This window comes from Lynx canadensis, chromosome C1, assembly GCF_007474595.2.
Source record: "Lynx canadensis isolate LIC74 chromosome C1, mLynCan4.pri.v2, whole genome shotgun sequence".
NCBI classification, from domain to species: Eukaryota; Metazoa; Chordata; class Mammalia; order Carnivora; family Felidae; genus Lynx; species Lynx canadensis.
The window spans coordinates 45,287,048-45,310,428 of NC_044310.1; the positions used below are offsets into that span (position 1 = coordinate 45,287,048).

Genomic DNA, 23,381 nt, shown 5'->3' on the forward strand with positions numbered 1-23,381 from the left:
GTTCACTAATTAGGGACACTGAGGAGCCCAGATATGGGCAGTCGGGGTCTGGCGGTTCAAGCAGGTCAGCCTGCTGAGCTCATGCAGAGGGTGGCCCCGATTTCAGTGAAGGTGCTCATGGTGCTTCTGCAGACCACTGTCAGAGCCTCGGTCCCCACCTGTCCCTGTGCCTACCCTCTGCTGAGGCGTCCCGCCAGCCCCCAGGTTCTTTTCAGGATTGGGCTTTTGCTCTCTCCAGACCCCATCCTGCAGCCAACCCCAAGGCCTTCAGAGGTGAGCACAACGTGGGACAACTTGGAGGTAAATGAACGACGACTGCACTCAGATTTGACCCTTCACATCAGTGGATGAGAACAGAAATATGCAAAGTCATCTGAAAGACCTAGATGGGCTCCCAGGCAGGAGAGGCTGAAAACCCCGATGACTTCTAAAGGAAGGCAGGTCACACTGCAAGGGAGCTGGCCGACCGTTTCAACTGAAAAAAAGAGAAGGTTATAAAGTCAAACCAAAGGACACCGCCTATGGAGAAGATTCAGCTGAACAATTTCCAGCATTTACAGCCCCACTGGCAGACTGCCCCTACTGTGTGGTCAATAACTGATGGGTCTCATAAAGATGTTATAGGGACCTAATTCTCCTTGTTCCTATTTCATGCTTGCCACACAACCTTGCACCTAGGGGTTAGTTTTACCGGTAGGTCTGCTTTCAGGGAAAGCGTGAGCTTATTATGCCGGTGGGAACATTCCATTCCTGTAACCTTGAATTAGCAAGTTACATGAACAATTGGGCTTCTGAGACCCTTCAATCTCATTAACAGTCTCCTCTTGAGTCAAAGATACACTGCCAGAGACCTCACAAAGTAGATGTCTACGTCTGAAAGCCAGCACGGTTGTGGAGAATTCACCGCATGATTGACAAAGTGTAAGACCCTTTGGTGGCCAAGCCATTGGGGATCAGTGGGTAGGAAATGTAGCTGCCAAAGAGAGCGTTCTTTCCTACATGTGAAATTCCACTTCTCCCCGGTCCTCCTGAGGCTGCCATCCACAAGAGTGCACGGCTGTTTTCCCTATTATCTGTCCCCTATCGGGATGCCCGTCCACCCCTCTCCCCGTACACCCCACTCACTCTGGTGGATTTCTAGGCACCTGTTCTCAGTCTGGACTGCCCACCACAGTCCCTGGGGAGCAAGCACACCTTGACGAGATTCACCCTTCCCCTGTGCAGTTGGGCCAGACTCTCACTAACAGCCAACACCCCATTGGTGAGAATGATTACCAGTACCCAATCCCTCTCCGTGCAACCCGTCCCACTACCTAACCAAAGTCAGAGCCACGCCTTCCCTCCCATGTGGCTCCCTGGCCACCGCCACCCCCACCCAGCTCATACAGGAAATAGAAATGCGTCTCCTCGGGTAATTAACATATTAAAAATGTTCATTTCCTAGTATACAGCACTACTCAAACTGGATGGAAAAAAACAAGAAGGTGGCACTGGAAGAACACAGATTTACTACAATAGATATTTTGTGTTTGGTTATCCAACTGGCAGGCATCCTTTGATACCACTTTTGAGGGAACAGGGAAGCAGGAATGTTCACCCAGTGCTAGCAGCAATTAAAAATTTTTACAGCTTTCCGGGGGGATAACTTGACAATACGGTATACAGAAATGTCTTTAAAACTGAAATGTACTAGGGGCGCCTGGGTGGCTTGGTCGGTTAAGCGTCGGACTTCGGCTCAGGTCACGATCTCACGGTCCGTGAGTTCAAGCCCCGCGTCGGGCTCTGTGCTGACAGCTCAGAGCCTGGAGCCTGTTTCAGATTCTGTGTCTCCCTCTCTCTCTGACCCTCCCTTGTTCATGCTCTGTCTCTCTCTGTCTCAAAAATAAATAAACGTTAAAAAAAAATTTAAAACAAAAAACTGAAATGTACTTTAAATCATCAACTGCATTTTTAGGATTCTAGCCTAAGGAAGCAAAGATGTACACAGAGACTGAACTGCAAAGAGGCTCACTGCAGCATTTTTTAACACTAGCGACAAATTACATCAAACTAAATATTTAACAGAGGATTGGTTAAATGAATGGCACATTCATAGAACAAACTACGAGGCAGCCCTTTTTAAATTACACAGAAACGTATTTATAGATGCAGAAAGATGTTTATAATATATATTGTTAAGCAGAAAAACACGTTACAAATATACATGGGGGAGAAGTCTGAAAAGACATACCAACGTGACAATAATTTTTATTTTTGGATGATAGAATTCATGGGTAATTTTTATTTTTCACTTGTTTCAGTATTTTCTCATTTTTAGGCAGTAAATATATATTAGTGGCAAAAATAGATAGATAGATAGATAGATAGATAGATAGATAGATAGATAGATAGAAAGAATGAATAAAAGAATGAATGAATGAATGAATGAATTTGGGTTTTTTCAAGGGTGTGGACTTCATACTCACACAGGCTCAGGTTCAAGTCCCAGCTAGGCCACTGATCAGCACCATGACCACAAAGACATTACTTACACTCCCTGAACCTCGGTTTCCTCATATCCAAAAAGTCGATCCTAGCACCTTCCTCATGAGGCATTTGCAAGGATTAAATGAGGAAACATAAATAAAGCGCCTGGCACCAAGTAGACATTGATGACATTTTTCCCTTCCTTCCCGGATGTCCAAAAATACCTCGGAATAACAATTCACAAAGACAAGATGGTCAAACACGCACCTAATTATGTAAAACGTAGTTTGGAAACTTAGGAAAGACTCGTATTTAATGCTCCAGGCTTAATTTTTTCAGCTCTGATCTCCCCAAGCCCGCACGGTGGCACACACGGAGCCCCGTAGGTTGGCAACCCAGGTGGAATCAGGCAGGCTGTGTTACCCAGCCCCAGCAGCAGGTGGGGCCGGTCTCCATCCTCTGTCTATAGACAGCCTGCCGTACCCACTGGCCAGCACTGGACACAGCTCACGGAAGACTATCCCACCAGACCGACTGCAGACATGGGGACCCTCCTCTCCGACCCCTCCCATGCTCCCATCTTCATCCAGGTCCCGTTCATGTCCCACTCTTAGCATTTTGGACTTGAGCTTCCGGGTTCATGAGTCTAGCTATCCATCAGGAATCCAGCTGGGATCTGCCCTGTCTTCTTTCAGCTTCTCATTCATTCACTCTCCAAACTTGATGCCCCCCTAACGGATACGAAGCTCGGCACTAAGACACAGGATGAATCAGAGACAGGCCCTGCTCTGGGGGCCTCACAGTCCGGGGGGAGAACTGACAGCAACACTATATGCTGTGGTATAGTGACTATTAATATCATACTCGTAGCCCTTGCTCTATGCTTTTAAAAACATTTATTAATTTCTTTACAATAATACCAAACCCACTACACATTAATCTAAATAACACGTTAAGTGAAAAAATCTATATGAAAATTAGTGAGAAGAATGGCACTGTTTCACAAGTTTACAAATCCCTTTAATGTCTGATTTATTAGCATACAGGTGGATTTCTGTAGCCTCTTTTTTTTTTAAGTTTATTCATTTTGAGAAAAAGAGAGTGCAAACGCACGGGCAAGTTGGGGAAGGGCAGAGAGAAAAGGAAAGAAAGGAAGAAGAGAGAGAATTGGGGCACCTGGGTGGCTCATTCGGTTGAGTGTCCAACTTTGGCTCAGGTCATGATCTCACAGCAAGTGAGTTCGAGCCCCGCATAGGGCTCCGGTGCTGACAGCCCAGAGCCTGGAGCCCGCTTCGGATTCTGTGTCTCTCCCTCTCTCTGCCCCTAACCCACTTGCATTCTGTCTCTGTCTCTCTCAAAAAATAAATAAACATGCAAAAAAATTTAAAAAAAGGAAAAGAAGACAGAGAATCCCCAGCAGGCTCTAGAGCCCAGTGCGGGGGTCAAACCCACGAACCATGAGATCATGACCTGAGCCAAAAGCAAAAGTCAGATGCTTAATGGACTGAGCCACCCAGGGGCCCCTCCTCTTTTTTTTTTTTTTTTTTTTTTTTTTATTAAGTAGGCTTCACACCCATCCTCTTTTGCATTCAGTCTATGATGATACGGTATTTGGTTGTGTGAAAAGATAAGCTGGGGACAGTAAAAATTTTAAAAGCTTTGAGGGGTACTGACGGTGCACAGCCTGCTTGGGATTCTTCTCTCTCTCTCTCTCTCTCCTTCTCTCTTTCTCAAAATAAAGAAATAAACTTTAAAAATGTTTGAAGAAGAAAAAAAATGGGCTTATTTGAGTAAAAATCAATTTGAATGAGGCAGCACCAAACCAGGAGTGATTAGCAGTGCTCCCATGGAGGAGCTGGGGGCAAGACGTTCGCAGAGAAGACAAGGAAGTATGTCTAGGGAATTACTGGATTGGCCATAGCTTAAGCAGTGGTTGCCTTATTTGGGAAAGCCTATTAGGCTGGGATTGATTATCCTTAGGTTTTGATTTCTTAAACTTGAGGCATTTAAAGGCTTAAATTTTGGTTTGCTTGCCTAGGATACAAAGGCATTAGAATGACCTTAGCCTATAACATTAACAACTCAGGCAACAACAGATGTTGGCGAGGATGTGAGAAAGAGGATCTCTTTTGCACTGTTGGTGGGAATGCAAGCTCGTGCAGCCACCCTGGAAAACAGTATGGAGGTTCCTCAAAAAACTAAAAATAGAACTACCCTACCACCCAGCAATTGCACTACTAGGTGTTCATCCAAGGGATACAGGTGTCCTGTTTCAAAGGGACACATGCACCCCCATGTTTATAGCAGAACTGTCAACAACAGCCAAAGTATGGAAAGAGCCCAAATGTCCACTGATGGATGAATAGATAAAGAAGATGTGGTATGTATACACACACACACACACACACACACACACACACACACACTGGAGTATTACTCGGCAATCAAAAAGAATGAAATCTTGCCATTTGCAGCTACGTGGATGGAACTGGAGGGTATTATGCTAAGTGAAATTAGTCATTCAGAGAAAGACAAATATCATATGACTTCACTCATATGAGGACTTTAAGACACAGAACAGATGAACATAAGGGAAGGGAAACAAAAATAATATAAAAACAGGGAGGGGGACAAAACATCAGAGACTCTTAAACATGGAGAACAAACCGAGGGTTGCTGGAGGGGGTGTGGGAGGGGGGATGGGCTAAACGGGGAAGGGGCACTAAGGAATCTACTCCTGAAATCATTGTTGCACTCTATGCTAACTAATTTGGATGTAAATTTTAAAAAATTCAAAAAAACAAACAAACAAACAAAGAATGACCTTAGCCTAACGGCCTCTTTGTTTAATCAGTTCAACAGCTGAAATATAAGAAGAAATGTGGCCTCACACAGATGGTGGAGTTGACTAAGGGAGACCTATTTTAGTAGCTTATTCAGGTAACTGTGGATATTCTTCTTTGATACTATTCCAACACTCAACAGGCGGTGGGTGGTTTCTTAAAGGATGGACGGAATTTGACAGTTCACAGTGGAGGATGTAAATCTTCCAAAATTCTCATTTTTAATTTGTACTCTCAAATATGGTCTTGTTTTCTGTGAAGTGACAGCCCCCCAAAATCTGCCAACTACCCAAGTCTGATAGCCACAGTGTGTGTATCAGTCATTCTTTAAAGGGAAAACTGTGTTCTCAGAAAAAAAGTGGCTAGCTCAGTTCCCAGCTCAAACAACTGTGCCGGCATGCTTCCTTGAGGGTGCCAAGGTACTGTGGTGGGCAGCAGAAACAGCTTATGAATACTTCCCATTTCATCACACAAAGCATTAAAAAGATAAGTACTCGGGGCACCTGGGTGGCTCGGTCAGTTCAGGGTCCAACGTCAGCTCAGGTCATGATCTCACAGCTCGTGAGTTCGAGCCCCGTGTCGAGCTCTGTGCTGACAGCTCAGAGCCTGGAGCCTGCTTCGGATTCTGTGTCTCCTTCTCTCTCTGCCCCTGCCCTGCTCACACTCTGTGTGTGTGTGTGTGTCTCTCTCTCTCTCTCTCTCTCTCTCAAAATAAATAAACGTTTTAAAAAAGAATTTTTTACAGATAAGTACTCAAGGGTTGACATTTAATAAATGTGGTCACTTTCACTGCTTCACCAAGCAACACTCTGAAAACTGGCTTTTGGTTTTTTTCTTTGTTTACTGTGCACGCGCGGGGGTGAGTCCCAGAGTGATTGCTACTGTAGCAAAGTAACTGTGTCTCAGGTTCCTCCGGGGCCCTCAGACTACACTTCCAGAACCGCTGCTTTATACAATAGACTCGGGATCAACCTGCGGCTGTAGGAGCTTCCTCCTGCAGATCAAAGTTTGGACTGAAACCCTGCCCTGAGCCTCAGGACTGCAACAGCCCGCATGGCTTGGCCAGCCCCTTCCCCCACAACCTCCAAGAGTCAGCCCCAGTCCCTTGACCTCCAGCTTCCCGCTCGGATGCACCACTCACCACCGCTTGTCATCCACCTATAGAAACGGAGGGGAATTCACATGCCCCGGGCCCTGACTGTGTGCCAGGCATGACATTATCGGATTTAATGGTCACGACACTCCTGTGAGGTAGATATTATCATCCCCATTTTGCCAGTGAAGAAACTGAGGCCCAGGGAAGCAGGATTCCCACACAGATCTGTCTGACATGATAGTGAAGGCTCGCGCCGCCTTCTGGTCCATTCTCACAGTCTCATCCCCACCCCCGGTCTGGACTTCCTGCCCTTCGGGTCTGCCTGCTGGGGAGGTTCCAGCATGCCTCACGACCAAAATTTCCTGAAATGAGAAAATTCCCAGCACTGGCCGTTTTAATCATCCAGCGTCTGAATTCCTAACGTTCACAAATCACTCAGATGTTGGAAACTATGAGACACCTCAGTCTCCGGAACGGATAACTGATAAAGTCTGAGCTGAGTTCGCTTCTGCCGGTGTCTGTCGTGCCTGAGCCCAGGAGACGAGGCTTTCCTCTGGGGAGCACTTCCACCCAAAGCTGACGGTTTGCCATCTCTGCCTTTGTACTGCACACGGGAGTTGACATCCTCTGGCCTCTTCCTCGGTGCCAGGGGGCTCCCTGGAAAAGCCAGAGCCCATTCAAACAAGTCACAAAACAACTCCCCAGGATGTGACCAGGATAAGAATCACATCCTAAGACTCAGCTTCAGGAAAGTTCATCTCAAAATAAACCCAGAGCTGAAGTAAATAAAGCATTAGGATTATTTTGGGAGAGCAATTTAACAGAACTAGAGAAAGGAAAAAAAAAAAAAAAAAGAAAATACTATTGTCCCCAGCCTTTGTTCAGACATTCTGCGTTTCTGGTACGTCTTGTTAAGTGATGGTTTCGTATCTGACATTGATGCAAGGGGGAAATGACCCATGTTTATGAAAATTATACCATCTCTGCTGAGGGGAAGAGTGTCCTTTAAGCACTGGTTGGAGAGAGGGCAGAGAGTCTGATGAGGATTCAAGGTTGTGTTGATTAAAGCTGGAAGAAACATGTAATTTGTGCAAAAGAACCGAGCGAACAGCAGCTAAGGAAGAACAGTGCTGAGCACATACCAAGGGGACCCTGCGGTGCTGGCTCCCAGGGGAGGTGGGGCCGCAGACAGACAGCAAGATTTCTCAGGACAAGAGAAGGAACGGCACTCGGCACAAGGAAGGGCAAAGCAGTTGGCAGAATGGACGCCAACAGAGCCTCCACTCACGCATTCCACCAAAACAAACAGGTTTTTGTTCTATCATGGTGTGACCATGATCTTCCTGCAATCACTCCTTCATCCGATATGTAACAAGTCCACGGTCCTTGGCTAGGCACTGGGAATATCTCAGGGATGACAACACCGCCTGTGCCCTCCGGGAGCTTCCAGGCCAGTGGGCAAAACGGACTTGTGAACAGGCAAGAATAGGAAAGCGACGGTGCTATGGATTCTGCTGGGGAAGCGGGTGCACCCAGGACGCTTCCTCCGGAAGGTGGCAGTTGACCTAGTTAAACTCCCAGCGAGGACGGTGCGGGGAGGGGTTTGACAGATGGAGGTGGATGCCAATGGTCAGCATGAGTACTCCCAAAGATACCAAGGCATCAACCTTCTTTAGTCTGTGTTGTATCATTCCACTTAAATCCTTCCGAATTGGTATAACTTCTATGGTCCTTAATTTAAACAGGGTAAGCAAGAAATGGTCATCTTTGACTTAGGAAAGCCACACAACCTAGTCGTGTTTGGGGGCCCACAGACCTGGGTTTGAATTCTGCCTCTGCACTCACTAGTGGTGGACAAGTTGCTTAACCTGGAACCGTATCTACCTCACAGGGATGTTGTAAGAAATAGAATGAAGCAATGAGAGTGTCTGGCCCATTCTGTCTCTGAGATCAAGTAACCACTACTCAAATATCCCTCGGGGCATCTGGGTGGCTCCGTCGGTTAAGCATCCGACTACGGCTCAGGTCATGATCTCGCGGTCCCTGAGTTTGAGCCCGGCATCGGGCTCTGTGCTAACAGCTCAGAGCCTGGAGCCTCCTAAGGATTCTGTGTCTCCCTCTCTCTCTGCCCCTCCCCCCGCTCACACTCTGTCCCTCTCTCCTTCAAAAATAAATAAACATTTATATATATATATATATATATACGTATATATATATATATATATATACGTATATATATATATATATATATATATATATATATATATATATATATATATAGCGCCTGGGTGGCTCAGTCAGTTAAGCATCCGACTTCAGCTCAGGTCACGATCTCACGGTCCGTGAGTTCGAGGTCCCCAAGTTTGAGCCCCGCATCGGGCTCTGTGCTGACAGCTCAGAGCCTGGAGCCTGCTTCGGGTTCTGTGTCTCCTTCTCTCTCTGCCTCTCGTGCTCTCTGTCTCTCTCAAAAATAAATAAACATTAATAAATATATATATATCCCTCAACTCTCTGTATTACTTTCTCTCTCCAACGCCACGACCTAATCCAGGCTGCCGTCTCTCCCCTGGACTACAGGACACCCTCAACGCTCCTGTCCCTGCTTCCTATCTTGTTCCCCTCTGAGCCACTTCAAGCTACCAACAAGGCTTTCAGGTACTTATGTGCCCGTGCCTTTCCCGGGCGTCAGCCCCTCCACAGCTCCCCTTGTCCGCGGGGTTGAAACAACAGTGGCTCTCAGCGCATTCACCACCTTACCTCCCAACCTGATCTGCCCCACACTGCCCCATCACACTCCAATTCACTTTTGCCTCCAGAATTTGGGTGCGCTTCCTTCTGCCTGGAGCACAGTCCCTGCTGCCAGCCCTTTCCTCCAGGCTAACGTTCTCCTTCCCAATGCTCTATGCTTCTATCCTTCTTTCGGGATGCTTTCCTGCCTCCTCCCCTATGGCAAGGCTGGATCTGGTGCCCCTTTTTGTGCTCCCATAAAGCCACTTCCATGTTTTCCCCATTGCCCTACTCTATTGTAATCCAGTTCTCTGTAGCAATTGTTAGACAGTCATTTCTTAAGAGCAGGTCTTGTACTATCCCCATTACCTGGCCTGTTTTGAATGAATGAACAATCTCACAGCTAATGAATGGCAGAAATGAGATTAAAACCCAGGGCACTCTAATTCCTAAACTCACGGGTTCCCCCCATCCCCACTGAAACCTAAAGACAGGTAGTGCTACCCCCCTATCCCCTTGATCCCCCCCAACTCCTCCCCACCCCCCTGCAACAAACACATTCTACAGCCTCTCTACTAGGTGTGGACTCACTTTCTGCCAGGAATGCCTATCTCCATTGCAGACTGAGGCTCTGTCTGTATTGTGCAAAGTTATTATTCTCAAGGAAATCACTCAACCCACTGATTTTGGTGAAAACATTTTGGAGTGACAGCGATAACAGGGGGCTTTCCTGAGCTTAGGACATTGGTTTTGGGGAGTGGCAAAAACCACATTGCAACTCGGTTCGGGAGAAAATTCCTGGAAATTTGAGCAAGCTTGTTTGTTTCTTACTCATTAAAGTGCATTGGGCCAACTCTCATTCTTTTGTCAATATTTGCAGACTGAAGACATGACAAACTGCTCTCTGTGCTGGTCAAGATATGGATGCTGAATGATGGGACTAGGGACAAAAATCCCCTGGGACCAAAAGAAGTTTCATGACTGGCTATAGGACAACTTTTTCCCATTTTGGAAGGTTCTACCACAGGATGGGAAAAGCACATGTATCGGCTGAACATGGGAGACCCTCCCCTTCTCTTCCACCCAGAGTTATTCAAGTCCAGAACACAAAGGGACTTGCATGTCACATAAGGAGTTTGGATGTTAATACTAATAATGCCAATTATTGGGGACCTTCATTGTGGTAGATACACTTAATGTATTTTTATAATCCTGAGAGCTAAGAATTGATACAACCATACTATGGATTTAGAAAATGATGTAGAGAAGTTAAGAGTCGTGTCACTGCCACTCAACTGCTAAGCGACCAGGTTCAAGACTGTCCTTTCATGGGGCGCCTGGGTGGCGCAGTCGGTTAAGTGTCCAACTTCAGCCAGGTCACGATCTCGCGGTCCGTGAGTTCGAGCCCCGCGTCAGGCTCTGGGCTGATGGCTCAGAGCCTGGAGCCTGTTTCCGATTCTGTGTCTCCCTCTCTCTCTGCCCCTCCCCCGTTCATGCTCTGTCTCTCTCTGTCCCAAAAATAAATAAACGTTGAAAAAAAAAAAATTAAAAAAAAAAAAAGACTGTCCTTTCTGCCCTATCTCACCTGCCTCCCTCCTCCCAGGCCCAGCCACCATCATCTCTCTTTGGAGTAGCTCCAAATGGTTCTCCCAGCTTCCTCTTTTTCCCTCCTCCAATGCAGAGAGATCTTTAAAAATGCAAACCAGTTATGTCAACCTTCCTGAAATCTGCTTGAAATCTTCCCACCGTAACAGGGGTTGTCGCTACTTACCAGCATCCATCCTGCCAGCAATCCCGTGGTTTGGTGAGCCTAGTTAACTAATCTGGGGAGTCCCATGAGCCCTGCTGTAGGAATTGGTAATCCAGGCACTGCATTCTCTTCGCTGCAGAGATTGAGCAAGGTGTTGGGAGAGGCCATTAGTCAGAAGTTCAGAAATGATGTTCTGTTTTCATTCTGGGGCTCTCTGTTTCCGTCCCTGTCTCTATCTCTGTCTCTGTCACTGTCTCTTTCTTACTCCAGAACATGAGTGAAAAAGCACAGCCTCCGTGCCTGCGGGAAGCCACCTTGGGAGGGAGGCACTGAGCTTCACGAGAGGAGCACGGAGCCAAGGGGATCACAGAGACAGAGTTGGAGCCTCGGCTGCACCACATCTGAGGACTCTCTGCCTTTCACCCTTCTAGTTATGGTGTGCCAATAAACCCTCTTTATTATTCAAGCCGGCGTCCATTAGGTTCCCTGTAACCTGCCACAGAAAGTCTCCCGAGTGGTTCGAATGCCTCCCAGGGCACTTTGAATTGCATCCAGATGCCCTACCTTGGTATTAAAGGCCCACTAACCTCCAAGATCAATGAGAGGTGAGGGCAAGGACTGGACTTTCATCTACCCTGGTACTGCCAGCCCCTCACATCAGTCTAGCACATAGCAGGCACTCTAAAAAAAAAAAAAAAAAAAAAAAAAAAAAAATTTTTTTGGAGCCTATGAAGCCAGGTGTCTCTCTAGTACATTATCTGCTTCCCGAAGGCAGGTGGTCCCACTGGCGTCCCACTGCATCGCATGCTGGACCGACCTCTCTGCAAGTCAGCCACATTTTGCTGGACATCAGTTTTATTAGACATTCAGCTCCCCCATCAGTGTCCTTGGGGACACCACCATCAGGGAGGGCTTGGCCCTTCTGAATGTGAGGATGTCAAGCTGTGCCTCTGATGGCCAGACACTCCCGGAGGAGGCAGCATCCCAGCAACGCCGAAGCTGCAGACCTTCCCCCTCACCCCCCACCCCCCTTGACCAAGGAGAACCTCTGGAACAGGCTGGAACTCCCACGAGCAAGTGGGGAGGGGACTCCTAGCCATCATGATCCGGGCAGTGGGGCATAAAGAACATTCAGGCATGGGTCAGAGGAACATTTTATTCCTTTTGTTTATCTGACCAGCAGGCCCTTCCTGCCCTGAGCCCTCTGCACGGCTGCTTCCTCTGCCTGGTCACCCAGTCACTCCACTCTCCGAACAACCTTTGTCCTAATTCTCTGCAGACTGTTGATCAATAACTGATTTTACTTACCTGTGTGTTTATTTTTCTCTGTCCCTTCTTCTCAAACATAAACTCCATAAAAGCACAGACCGAAACTCTCTGCCTCATCACCACATCTCTGGTATCAAGAATCCCCTAATACACACAAATTATCAGTGATCAGTTGCCCTGCCCCCTCCCAGGGACCCACCCCCTGAAACAGCTGACTTTGTCTCATCAGTTAGGCATCGTTCTTTTTTTTTTTTTAGGCGTCATTCATTTTATTTATTTATTTTTAATTCTGAGAGAGAGCAGGGGAGAGGGGCAAGAGGGAGAGAGAGAATCTTAAGCATGCTCCACACTCAGCCAACTCGGGGCTCAGTCCCACAACCCCAGGATCATGACCTGAGCCGAAATCAAGAGTCAGATGCTCCACTGACGGAGCCACCCAGGCGTCCCAGTTAGGCAATCATTCAAACATGACCTCCTCAGGGAGGCCGCCACCCCCTCATGTAGAGCGACCCCTCCCCACAGAACTGCTTTCTGTTGACACATATGTGTATTTTCTTTCATAGCTCTGATCACACTACAAAATTATCTCGTGTATTTACTTGTCGTGTATTTACTTGTTTGTTATCCGCTTTCTCGAATGTAAATTCTCTATCATTCCCTGTGGAATTCCCCAAAGGCAAGATCACTTCCAAACATTAAGTAGGTACTCAGTGAACTTTTACAGGAGGAATAATAGGAAGAAAGGAGGCAGGGAAGGAGGGAGGGAGTCTCCAAGGCTTTAGAACTGGCGGACATGAGGAGATAAGGCACGGGAGGAAATCAAGGTTGATTTTAGAGTAACGCCGTGAGGTAAACAGGGCAGGTTTTGCCACCTGAAGAAACCACAGGTCAGCCATGTTGTGACTGTCACAAAACAGCATGTCTGGCGAAGTTCAAATTTGACCCCAAATCTCTATGATCCATTTTCCAGTTCCCTTTCTCCAGAATCGTGCTGCTTTCCTGTTTAAAACTTATCTACACACACGCTTAAGGGAGCAACGATCTCCCTTACCCCCATCAGTACAGATTCTCCTGAGGCAGAGACTAGCTATTCGAGAAACCGTAACTGAATCTCTTGGTTTGTTTGTCTTCACAATGCTTCAATTAAACCACTTTAATGAGGCACAAGCAGCCAATACCAGTCTGATATAAAAGTCTTTCCATGCCTTTGTGCAACAGCCAGGTCTCTGGCTTCTCTCTCTCAATTATTACCTTAACCGTGCCCTGGAGACTGAAGGAGCCAGTTTATTTTGACTGGGAGATTGTTAAACTGCAGGAGGCAAATCTGAGACACTGCCAGGCTGTGATTTCCATTGCCCCACATGGCCACAGGGTGCTGAGAATAGCCAAGGGCGCTTCCTGCTGGAGGAGGAAATGGCAGTTTCCTCAACTCCCGGAAACATTACTTCCTCTCTGGTGCCTAGCTCCGTGTTAACCAATTAGACAGCCTCTTCCCACCCCAAACCCCCAGAGACCTGGCCCAAGCCTGTAGAAGAGACATCCTGTTTCCCCTAAGGAAGTAGCCCAACTTGAAGGGGCCTCTAGGGTACTGAGTGAGGGGTGGGTAGGTAGTGGGGCAGGAAGGCAATGACCAGTAGTAATAATAGTGTTATCCAGTGTCAGCTAAGTACTAAGCCCCCACCCCGCCCCCTTGTCCTGAGACTCAGAGATCTAAGTAAACTTGACCTAAACTCTCACTGGCCTTTGATAGTCCAAAGTCATCAAAGATAGAAAACTCAACCCTTTTCTTGTTTGTACAGAAAATAAGCTCACACCACACATTCCAGGAATTTAGAAACACTGCAGTGGAATTTGAGTGGTCACAGGGCACCGACATATTTCTTGGCAAGTAGCCTCATGGAGACGGCTCTGAAGCCAAGCTTCCTGGGTTCAAATCCTACTTCATACTCCCTATCCCTTCTTAACTGTATGTTATTGGGCAGGTCAAGGTCTCCGGGCCTCACTTTTTTCTCTCTTTCCTTCCTTCTAGGGAAACAGTCGTACCTACCTCATCAAGATTCAGTGAGATAAAGCACTTAGAATAGATAAAGCATTTGGCACAATTCAGTACTCAATAAATGTCCATTATTGTTTATTCTGCTTCCTCCTCCCCTTCAGAAGGAAAAAAAAAAAAAAAAAACCCTTCCTTGTCTCATAAAGAATAATGGTACCCCTTCTCTGAAACCTTGGCCTCAGCCAGTATCCATGCCCTTGAAATTTTAGCTCCTATGGGAACTGGCCTTGTCAGGGATTCCTCTAAGTGCTCTCCCTGTAGGCCATTTGAGTGAATAAAAATTTCTCAGTCTCATTATCATTTATTACCATTTAATAGCAACCACTTACTAAATAATGTTCGATGGTATTATTCCGTTTTTTTAAATAAACTTCCTATTTTAGGATAGTTTTAGATTTACAGGAAAATTACAAAGATAGTACAGAATTGCCATATATCTCACACTCGGATCCCCCGGTATTAACATTGCACATGAATGTGGTACATTTGTTACAATTAATGAGCCAAGGTTGATATATCATATTAACTGATATATCTGTATTTACTCATACATCTTTTATTTTACCTAATGTCTTTTGAGGTTTCAGGATCCTATCAAGGATAGCATATTATATTTAGTTGTCTTGCCTCCTAGGCCTGTCTCGGCTGTGACAGTTTCAGAGGCTCTCCTTGTTTTTGATGACCTTGACAGTTTTGAGGAGAACCAGTCAGGTATTTTACAGACAGTCCCTCAATTAGCCATTGTCTGATGTTTTTCTTATAACTTGAGAGACTGGGTTTTGAGAAGGAAGACTGCAGAAAGCAAGTGTCATTTTGATCATATCATATCACCCTATACCAATATAACTTATCATTGTTGATGCTGACCTTGAACACCTGGCTGAGGCAGTGTTTGCCAGATTTCTCCACTGTAAAGTTACTCTTGTTTTCTCCCTTTCCATCCACACTCTTTAGAAGGAAACCACTCCATGCAGTCCACACTTGAGCAGGGAGATGTGCTTCACCTCCTTGATGGCACAGTATCCATATCAAGTATTTGGAATTCTCCTATATGGGAAATTTGTATATTCTCCTCTGTTGATTTATTTATTCAATAATTTGTCTATACCAGTAGGGGCTCCTGTGACAGTCAAAATCTTAACTTATTTATTCTGTTGTTCAAATTACTCCAGCTTCGATCATTGTGAGCTCTTTCACTTGATTCATGCATCCCTTCACCATATTCCGTCACTGGTTTGCTTTGTTTTACTTTTGAACAATTCCTCATATCCCGGTACTATGAGATGCCCTAAGCTCATCTTATAAATTTCCTGCCCCGGTCTTAGATTTGGCCATGTCTCTAAGGAAAACTGATTCCTTTTATTGTAGGACGGTGTTAGCAACCAAGATCTGGGCACTAGATGTGCTCGCTATGACTGCAGTGTCCTTGCTTTTAGGCTCTCTCAGTTGACCGAGTGAGGAAATTTTTGTGTGTATGCTAACTGCAACCCATGTATTTATACATATCTATAAATACTTATAAGTGTAGCCATCGGTATCTGTATTAAGCTGAACACTGTTGACACCAATGTCCTCAACTCTAATCCATTATTGCCACATGGGTCATTCCAGCTTCCTCCTCTTGCTCAACTATGTACTCTCACTCCAGGAGGAAGAAAGCTGGCTCCTACCATCCATTTATTTAATTGTTCAATTCCCATATACGGATGACCCTTGAACAATATGGGTTAGGGACACCAATCTCCACGCAGTCCAAAATGCCCATATAACTTCTGATTCTCCAAAAACTTAACTACTAATAGCCTACTGTGGACTAGATACCTTACTGGTAACACAAACAGTCGACTAACATACATTTTGTATGTTACATGTATTATATGCTCTATTCTTCCAATTAGGTAAGCCAGAGAAAAGGAAATGCTATTAAGAAAAACCATAAAGATGAGAAAACACATTTACAGTACTGTATGGTAAAAAATCTACATGTAAGTGTACTCACAAATTTCAAACCCGTGTTGTTCAAGGGTCAACTGTACTTCTATAGCAGTATCAGAACTGTTGACCCATATTCCCTGGGAACCAAGTTTTTAACGGAAGTTCAGTGTTTATACACAGTTCCTTCTGCCTTTAGTTTTACAAACTCCACTCATTTCCAAAGTTACTTAGTTCAGTGACTTTTTCCTTCACCCCTTTCACTAAAGTTGTGTCATACATGTGTAATACAATTAAACTGTTCTGCCACATTCTCATCCCATCCCAGATCCCTTGACGTCTCAATGATCTTCCTTTACTGTGTATACGTTAAGGTTCGCTCTGTGCTATAAAGTTCGATGTGTTTTGATAAGTGCATAATGTCATTTACCCACAGTTACGGAATCATACTCTAAAAAAACCCACTAAGCTTCACCTATTTAACTCCCCCACCCTAGTGCCTGACAACTACAGATTTTTTTTTAACGTGGGGCTCAAATTCACAACCCCGAGATCAAGACCTGAGCTGATATCAAGAGTCAGACACTTAACCAACTGAGCTACCCAGGTGCCCCCTCTACAGATGTTTTTAGCCCTACTTTAGTTTCACCTTTTCTAGAATAGCATATACAACTGGAACCATAGAGTATGCAGCCTTAGTAGACTGCCTTCCTTCACTGAGCAGTATGCATTTAAGAGTCATCCGTATCTTTTCAAGGCTTAATAGCTCTTTTATATTTTGTTCTCTTACTGTGGAATAATATCTCATTGCATGTACATACCACAGTTTATCCATCCAGTGAGGAACACCTTGGGTGTGTGCGGGGGGCGGGGTGGGGAGGATCCAGTTTGAGGCAATTATGAATACTAGTGTGCAGGCTTTTGTTTGCACGTTGAGTTTCCACGCTAGAAAAATACCTAGAAGGGCAGCTGCTGGATCATAGAGTAAGAAAGTGCAAGACTGTCTTCTAAAGTGGTCAAGCCATTTTGCATTCCTATCAGCAATAAAGGAGAGCTTCTGTTGCTATACTGTCCTCACCAGTATTAGGTGCAGTCGATGTTTTAAATCTGGGCCATTCTTATAGGTGTGCAGTGATATCTCATTATTGTTTTAACTCGAAATTTCCTAATGACAAATGATATTGATCATCTTTCCATGGGTGACCTTCTCTGATGAGGTGTCTGTTTAGATGTGCTGCCCATTTTCATATTGTTGAGTTTTAAGTGTTCTCGTATATTTTGAATAGAAGTCCTTTATCAGACATGTGTGTTGCAAATATTTCCTCTCATTCTGTGGCTCATCTTTTGCCTATCTTAATGGTGTCTTTCACAGAGAAGACGTTTTCCATTTTTTTGGAAATTAAAAAAAAAATTTTTTTATGTTTATTTATTTTTAAGAGCGAGAGAGACAGAGTATGAGCAGGGGAGGGGCAGAGAGAGAGGGAGACACAGAACCCGAAGCAGGCTCCAGGCTCTGAGCCGTCAGCCCAGAGCCCGACACGGGGCCCGAACTCACAGAACGTGAGATCATGACCTGAGCCAAAGTCGGCCGCCCAACCGACTGAGCCACCCACGCGCTCCTAGAAGAATAAAGTCCAAGTTACCTGCTTTCCCTTTCCCAGGCCACGCCTTGGATGTTATATCTGGAAACGCACTGCCACGCCCCGAAGGATTTTAAACGTGTTCTCTTCTGTAATCCTGACACCAGTGCTCTGAGGCAAGGGGCGTTACACCCATGTCACAGAGAGAGTGGCTGCCTGCCACGCTTTTCTCTGAAGTACCTTTAAACAGGCGAAAGAGAGGACAGGTAAGAACTAAAAGAGAATGGGTAGCAGGCCAAGACAAATACTACATGTCCTCAAAGTTCCCTATTCAGCCTTAAAATTTGAGCCTGTTGACTATCTCCTCCGCAACCCAGCTCAGTTTGTGGTGTTTTTAATTTCAGAGAGGGCACGCGCGCGGTAGTGGGGGCGGGAGAGGGGCAGAGAGAAGGAGACGGAATCTTAAACAGAGTGCACGCTCAGCATCGAGCCCAACGTGAGTCTCCATCCCACGACCTGAGCTCAAGTCAAGAGTCAGACGCTCAAGGAAACGAGCCACCCAGGCACCCCAAAGCTGAGGTGTTTGTTTGACTTTTTTTTAATGTTTCTGTATTTTTGAGAGAAGGAGAGAGAGCAGGGGAGTGGCAGAGAGGAGACAGAGAATCCCAAGCAGGCCCCCCGCTGTCAGTGCAGAGCCCACTGTGGGGCCTCGAACTCACCAATGGTGATATCATGACCTGAGTCGAAATCAAGAGTCAGATGCTTATGAGTTTGTTTTAATATAAATATTACATTATTGACATTATTGTTGCTGGAACACACACACACACACACACACACACACACCACCAACACTATGATGAAACTAATGCCTCGCTAGGAAATTTCATATTTATTGAGTGGGTGACTTTGCACCCCCCAGCAGTGACACGCTCTTTCTAAGAATATTCGTTCATACCTCAGTTTGGAAAACAAACTGGACTGAAGGAAGAGGCAACGAGAAGGAACCTGGCTAGTGTCACACAGCTAGCAAGCTGTAGGTTCAGGATCTGATTCCTGAATGAGCAGACTCCCAAAGCAGTGCTCCTGGGGACCTGCGGGGTACAGTAGATGTGCCGGGGTCCTTGGCCAGACATAGCCTGCAGCGCAAGGAGGCACCCCCTCCCCCGCTGCCCGCTGACCTGGCCTTCCCCTGGCTTCGAAGCCTCTAGAACCCTACCATGTAATTTAGGCTTCCCTCCCTCTTTGAAGCATAGAGAAAGGGAAGGAGCAAACCTGGGAAGTGCCTATCACTGAAGCCTGTGAATGTGGGGGGAGAACTAGCTCGAAGGGATGATACAGAACCTGAAAAAAATCACCGATGATAAAAAAAAAACTTTGTAGGTCAAGACAATTTTTGCTGCAACAACAATGCACATAATAAAACATCCCGAGGAACCTTATAATTACGCCAAGTTAAACTGCGCGGGAGCGTCTCTCCGGCCGTGAGAACCATGTATTTCTTGGTGCAGTTGCATTCAGTGGCTGGGGCTGGGGTAGCCACAGCTCTGAAAGAGGCAGCTTCATGAGAGAAAGAGGTCATTCTCTCAGAGGAATGGCCTCTGCCCTTCAGAGCTAGGATCTGACTGGCTCCTCTGGAAGGAGTGGGGGCCGCAGGCATCTCTGTGTGACAGCGGGGCTTTCAGAGCCCAGCGCCAGGCACAGGAGCCTCTCTGCTCCCCACCCACCCCATCTGGATTTCACGCATTCAGCGAGCATTCCTGTGTACAGGCGGGGACCCCCAGCTCCACCCTCCTCCTCAGGGTTAGTGGCCCCTTTTCCCACATGCCGTCCTGGAGTCCAAGGCCTCCAGTTTTTTTTCTCTGCTTCCCCGGCGACTAGCCCTGTCCTCCTGCCTGCCCTCTCGGGGTCACTTTCCTCTCCTCTGCAAAACAGGAGTCAGAGGACTCTAGGTGGGGTTGAACGGGGCTGCCTCCACCCTCGTGGTTGGACAGACGCTGCTATTCCGGCAGAAAAACGGCCATCGGGACTGGCCTTCCAAGCTTGCTGCAAAGACTTCAGGTCCTTCTGGTAGCAAACGCCTCCTCCCAGATGTATGTAAAACAGTCAGCACAGGGTGCTAAGCCAGTCAGTGTTAAAACTTTCCTTCCCTTTTCTTGCACCGGCTTCAAAGTGCCCCCACCCGCTTTGCATGCCTCACTGCCTCGGGTAAGGCCGCTCCGCCCCATGCCCCCGCTTATGCCCCGAACCCCGGCGCATCTTCAGGGAGAGGGTTGGGGTGACCACTGCCATTCACATTTCAAAGACTCCAAAACGGGGGGCTCCTCTGAGCCCCAGCCTGATCTGCGGCGTGACTGAAGGATGGAGCGGGGACAGGGGGTTTTGCAGGATTAACCAGCTCTCCCACTGAGAGGCCGGGCAACCTGTGTTACTAAATCCTCCTACTGGATTAAGCCTGAGCCCACAGATCACCCGCAGCCTTGAACAGATGTGACACAATGGGACACTTTCTGGGCCTCGGTCCAACGAAGGGGCTAAAAGTAGACGGCGCATGGGCACATAGCACTTGTCACTCTCTCCCTTGTGTTATTTGTAGAGGCAGCAGGGTGTCTTAAAAAGAACATGAGCCAAAAGACCTGGGTCTGCTCCCAGCCCTGCCACATGCCAGCTGTGTGACCTCTGGTGGGTTACTTCACTTCTCTGGGCCACAGCTCCCTCAACAGTTCACTGCATGGATTTCACGGACTCGTGCAGGGTTCTGAGAAATTACTGAAAACTCATGTCCTCAGAGAGCATGGGCATGAAGCATGAACGGGACTTCCCCTGGCTGGGATGAAGGCCTGGCTCGAATGTCGTCTCACATCTGTGGCTTCCCGCCCTCTTCCTCCTTCCTCGTCGGCGCTCTGCGGCACCTTGCACGTGCCTCCGTCTTTACCCTCCGTCTTTCCAGTTTCTCTCCTCTTAAGGGGGGCAGGGTGGCTGCCCAGAAATTAGGGCTCCACAGTATTTATCTTTGCCCTCACTTATCTGGCCACCCATGGGTTCCTAGAAACACAGATCAAACTAAGAACGCTTTGTAGCTGGTGCCCCCTCTGGGGTCACGAACCAGCCTATCTACCGGTACGCCCCATCTCCCCTCTAGACTGTAGGCACTCCAGGGGCAGCGACCAGGGTCGACTCATCCATGCATCCACCATGGTGCCACGCTAGACACACAGCGGGTGTTCAGTGAGTACGTGTGGAAAACAGGAAGAAGGATGGAAGGGGAGAGAAAGAAACAGAACCCCTCTTCCCAAGAGCAGCTCACCCAGATAACTGTCATACCCCCGCAGCCGCCAGGCAGACCGCGATCTCACTCCTCCCCCTGGGTGCAAGTTCCACACGTTTTCTTAGTCCTCCTGGCCAAAATCTTTCCAAATTCAAAAAGCCTGGCTATAGTCTCTCCAGCAGCACTTTTCCTGTGTGATGTTGAACTCAACCTGTCACCCAAAGGACGCAATCACTGCAGGGCTATCAGGGTTATGAGAAAAGTCACCCCTGGCCCCATGGAGCAGGAAGATCCCCATATAATCTCTTCATAAACATGGGTGGGGAGGACCCGCCTTCCATTCACTGCTGCTTCTGTCTTTGCCGGTGCACGCTTCCCTTTGGTCTGAACCGCCTTTGGCCGTTCCCCAAACCACACCCTCTCGTGAGACCCCTCCAGCCACCACCCTCGCCACAGCCAATTTGCCTACGGGACTCACACTTCTCCTTCAGAATACAAGCCAGGTGTCACCTCTCTGACACAGAGGCCATCTGCACAGCAGGCATGCAGGACAGCTGTCAGGAGCCCGGGCGTTCCAGTTGAAGCCCTAGCACGAATGCACTGTGTGACTTCGGGAAAGTCACCTCCCGGGTCTGAGCCTCAGTTGGCTCATCTGTAAAATGGGAATAACAGCTCCTTCACACAGTTGTTACGAGATGTAGTAAACGTGAAACGCTTGGCACGGACCTAGGCAGAGAGAGAGCTCTTAGTGAACGGTGGCTGTGGGTGCATATGAAGCATTCCTAGACCCCCGACTGGATTAGGTGGCCCTCCCCTACACTCCGACAGCACCCTGTGCGTATCCCTGTAGTTGTCATTCATCTGTTTTAATATCTGCTCATTATCTGTGGTCCAACGAGACAGGAAGCAACTCATGGGCAGCAACTCTCTGTCTTGGTAGCCCCAGGAGCCAAGAGCAGGTCTGTTTATTGCGAGTGAATGAATGGATGGAATGAATGAAGGCAGGAGTAAGTAAAGTGAATGAATAGGTCTTCAGGCTTCATTGACAGCAATGCCTATTCTCAACCCCAGTAGGGCTAAGGCTGGAGCTGCCCAGAGCGGCTCAGGTCTGAACCATGCCTAGGATATCACTTTAGGCCCCCAAGGACACAGAGCAGTGGGGACAATGAGAACTCAAATGTAGACTCTCACATGTACTTTGTTACTGCTGAGCCTGGCCCCTGTCCTCCCCCCAAGGCCCACCAGGCATCTGACCATCAATAAATATTTGCTTGGAATGTAGAGATTCATCTATTCACTTAAGAAATATTTATCGAGGGGCGCCTGGGTGGCGCAGTCGGTTAAGCGTCCGACTTCAGCCAGGTCACGATCTCGCGGTCCGTGAGTTCGAGCCCCGCGTCAGGCTCTGGGCTGATGGCTCAGAGCCTGGAGCCTGTTTCTGATTCTGTGTCTCCCTCTCTCTCTGCCCCTCCCCCGTTCAGCTCTGTCTCTCTCTGTCCCAAAAATAAATAAATGTTGAAAAAAAAAAATTAAAAAAAAAAAAAAAATATTTATCGAGACAGACACCATTCCAGGGAACAGGTTACAGCAGTAGAGGGATGAGCATGTTCCCAGGACAGACAAGGGGAAATATGATTCCTTAGAGAGGTGACATAAGCCAGTATCACCTGTCACTGTGGAGGTAGAGGAGGAGGACGAAGAACTATGGACAGGGAGCCAGGAAGCCCAGATCTGTACTTTGGCTATAGGCACAGTCATCTCAGCCAGGCCACTTAGCTTCTCTTGGCCCCTGTGACTTGCTACTTAGACGGCCATATCTGCCCTTCTCGCCACCAGGTCAGATATTCGTATCAGGAATGATTCTAGAAAATGCTGTGGAGTCAGGGAAGGATGACAGCTTATTGCCACAATGACCTGGTTCGGGGACCTCCATCTACCTCGCCAAGCCTCTACTTGTTCCTCTGTAAAGTGGGGATGAATACTCACTTGGCCTACCCCACAGAGTCCTCGTGGATCTTAACCCAGACCACAGAAGGACACAGGGCATTGTGAACAAGCAAAGAACACTGACATTGGAACTCCCTGCTCTAGGCTTGTACTGACTCCACTCACACTTCAGTTTCAAGGCCCGGATTTCCCTGAGGTGAATCACTTAGCCTCTCTGACGCTCAAGGTCCTCATCTGTAAAATGGGAATAATAATCCCTGTCTGGCCCGCCCCGCAGTGTTGTGAAAATCTAACGAAATTGTGGATTCGAAAAACCTTGGCAAATGCTGACACGCTATATAAATGATCAAGTGCTCTATAAACGTGAAGAACGATTATTCTTTCTGTTGTCATGTGGGAGGATGTTTATCGTGGTAGAATTGGACTTGGTGCCACATCTGTGGCTCACCT

General features: G+C 47.2%; 1 long non-coding RNA gene across 1 annotated transcript; it reads right to left on the reverse strand.

Annotated features, from left to right (window-relative positions):
• Positions 1-315: 315 nt before the first annotated feature.
• On the reverse strand, positions 316-12,266 carry LOC115522042. The gene is made up of 3 exons (XR_003971237.1): positions 12,191-12,266; positions 10,904-11,015; positions 316-475 (listed from the first exon to the last, which is right to left on the reverse strand). It is a non-coding gene; the product is annotated as an uncharacterized LOC115522042 (long non-coding RNA).
• Positions 12,267-23,381: the final 11,115 nt, after the last annotated feature.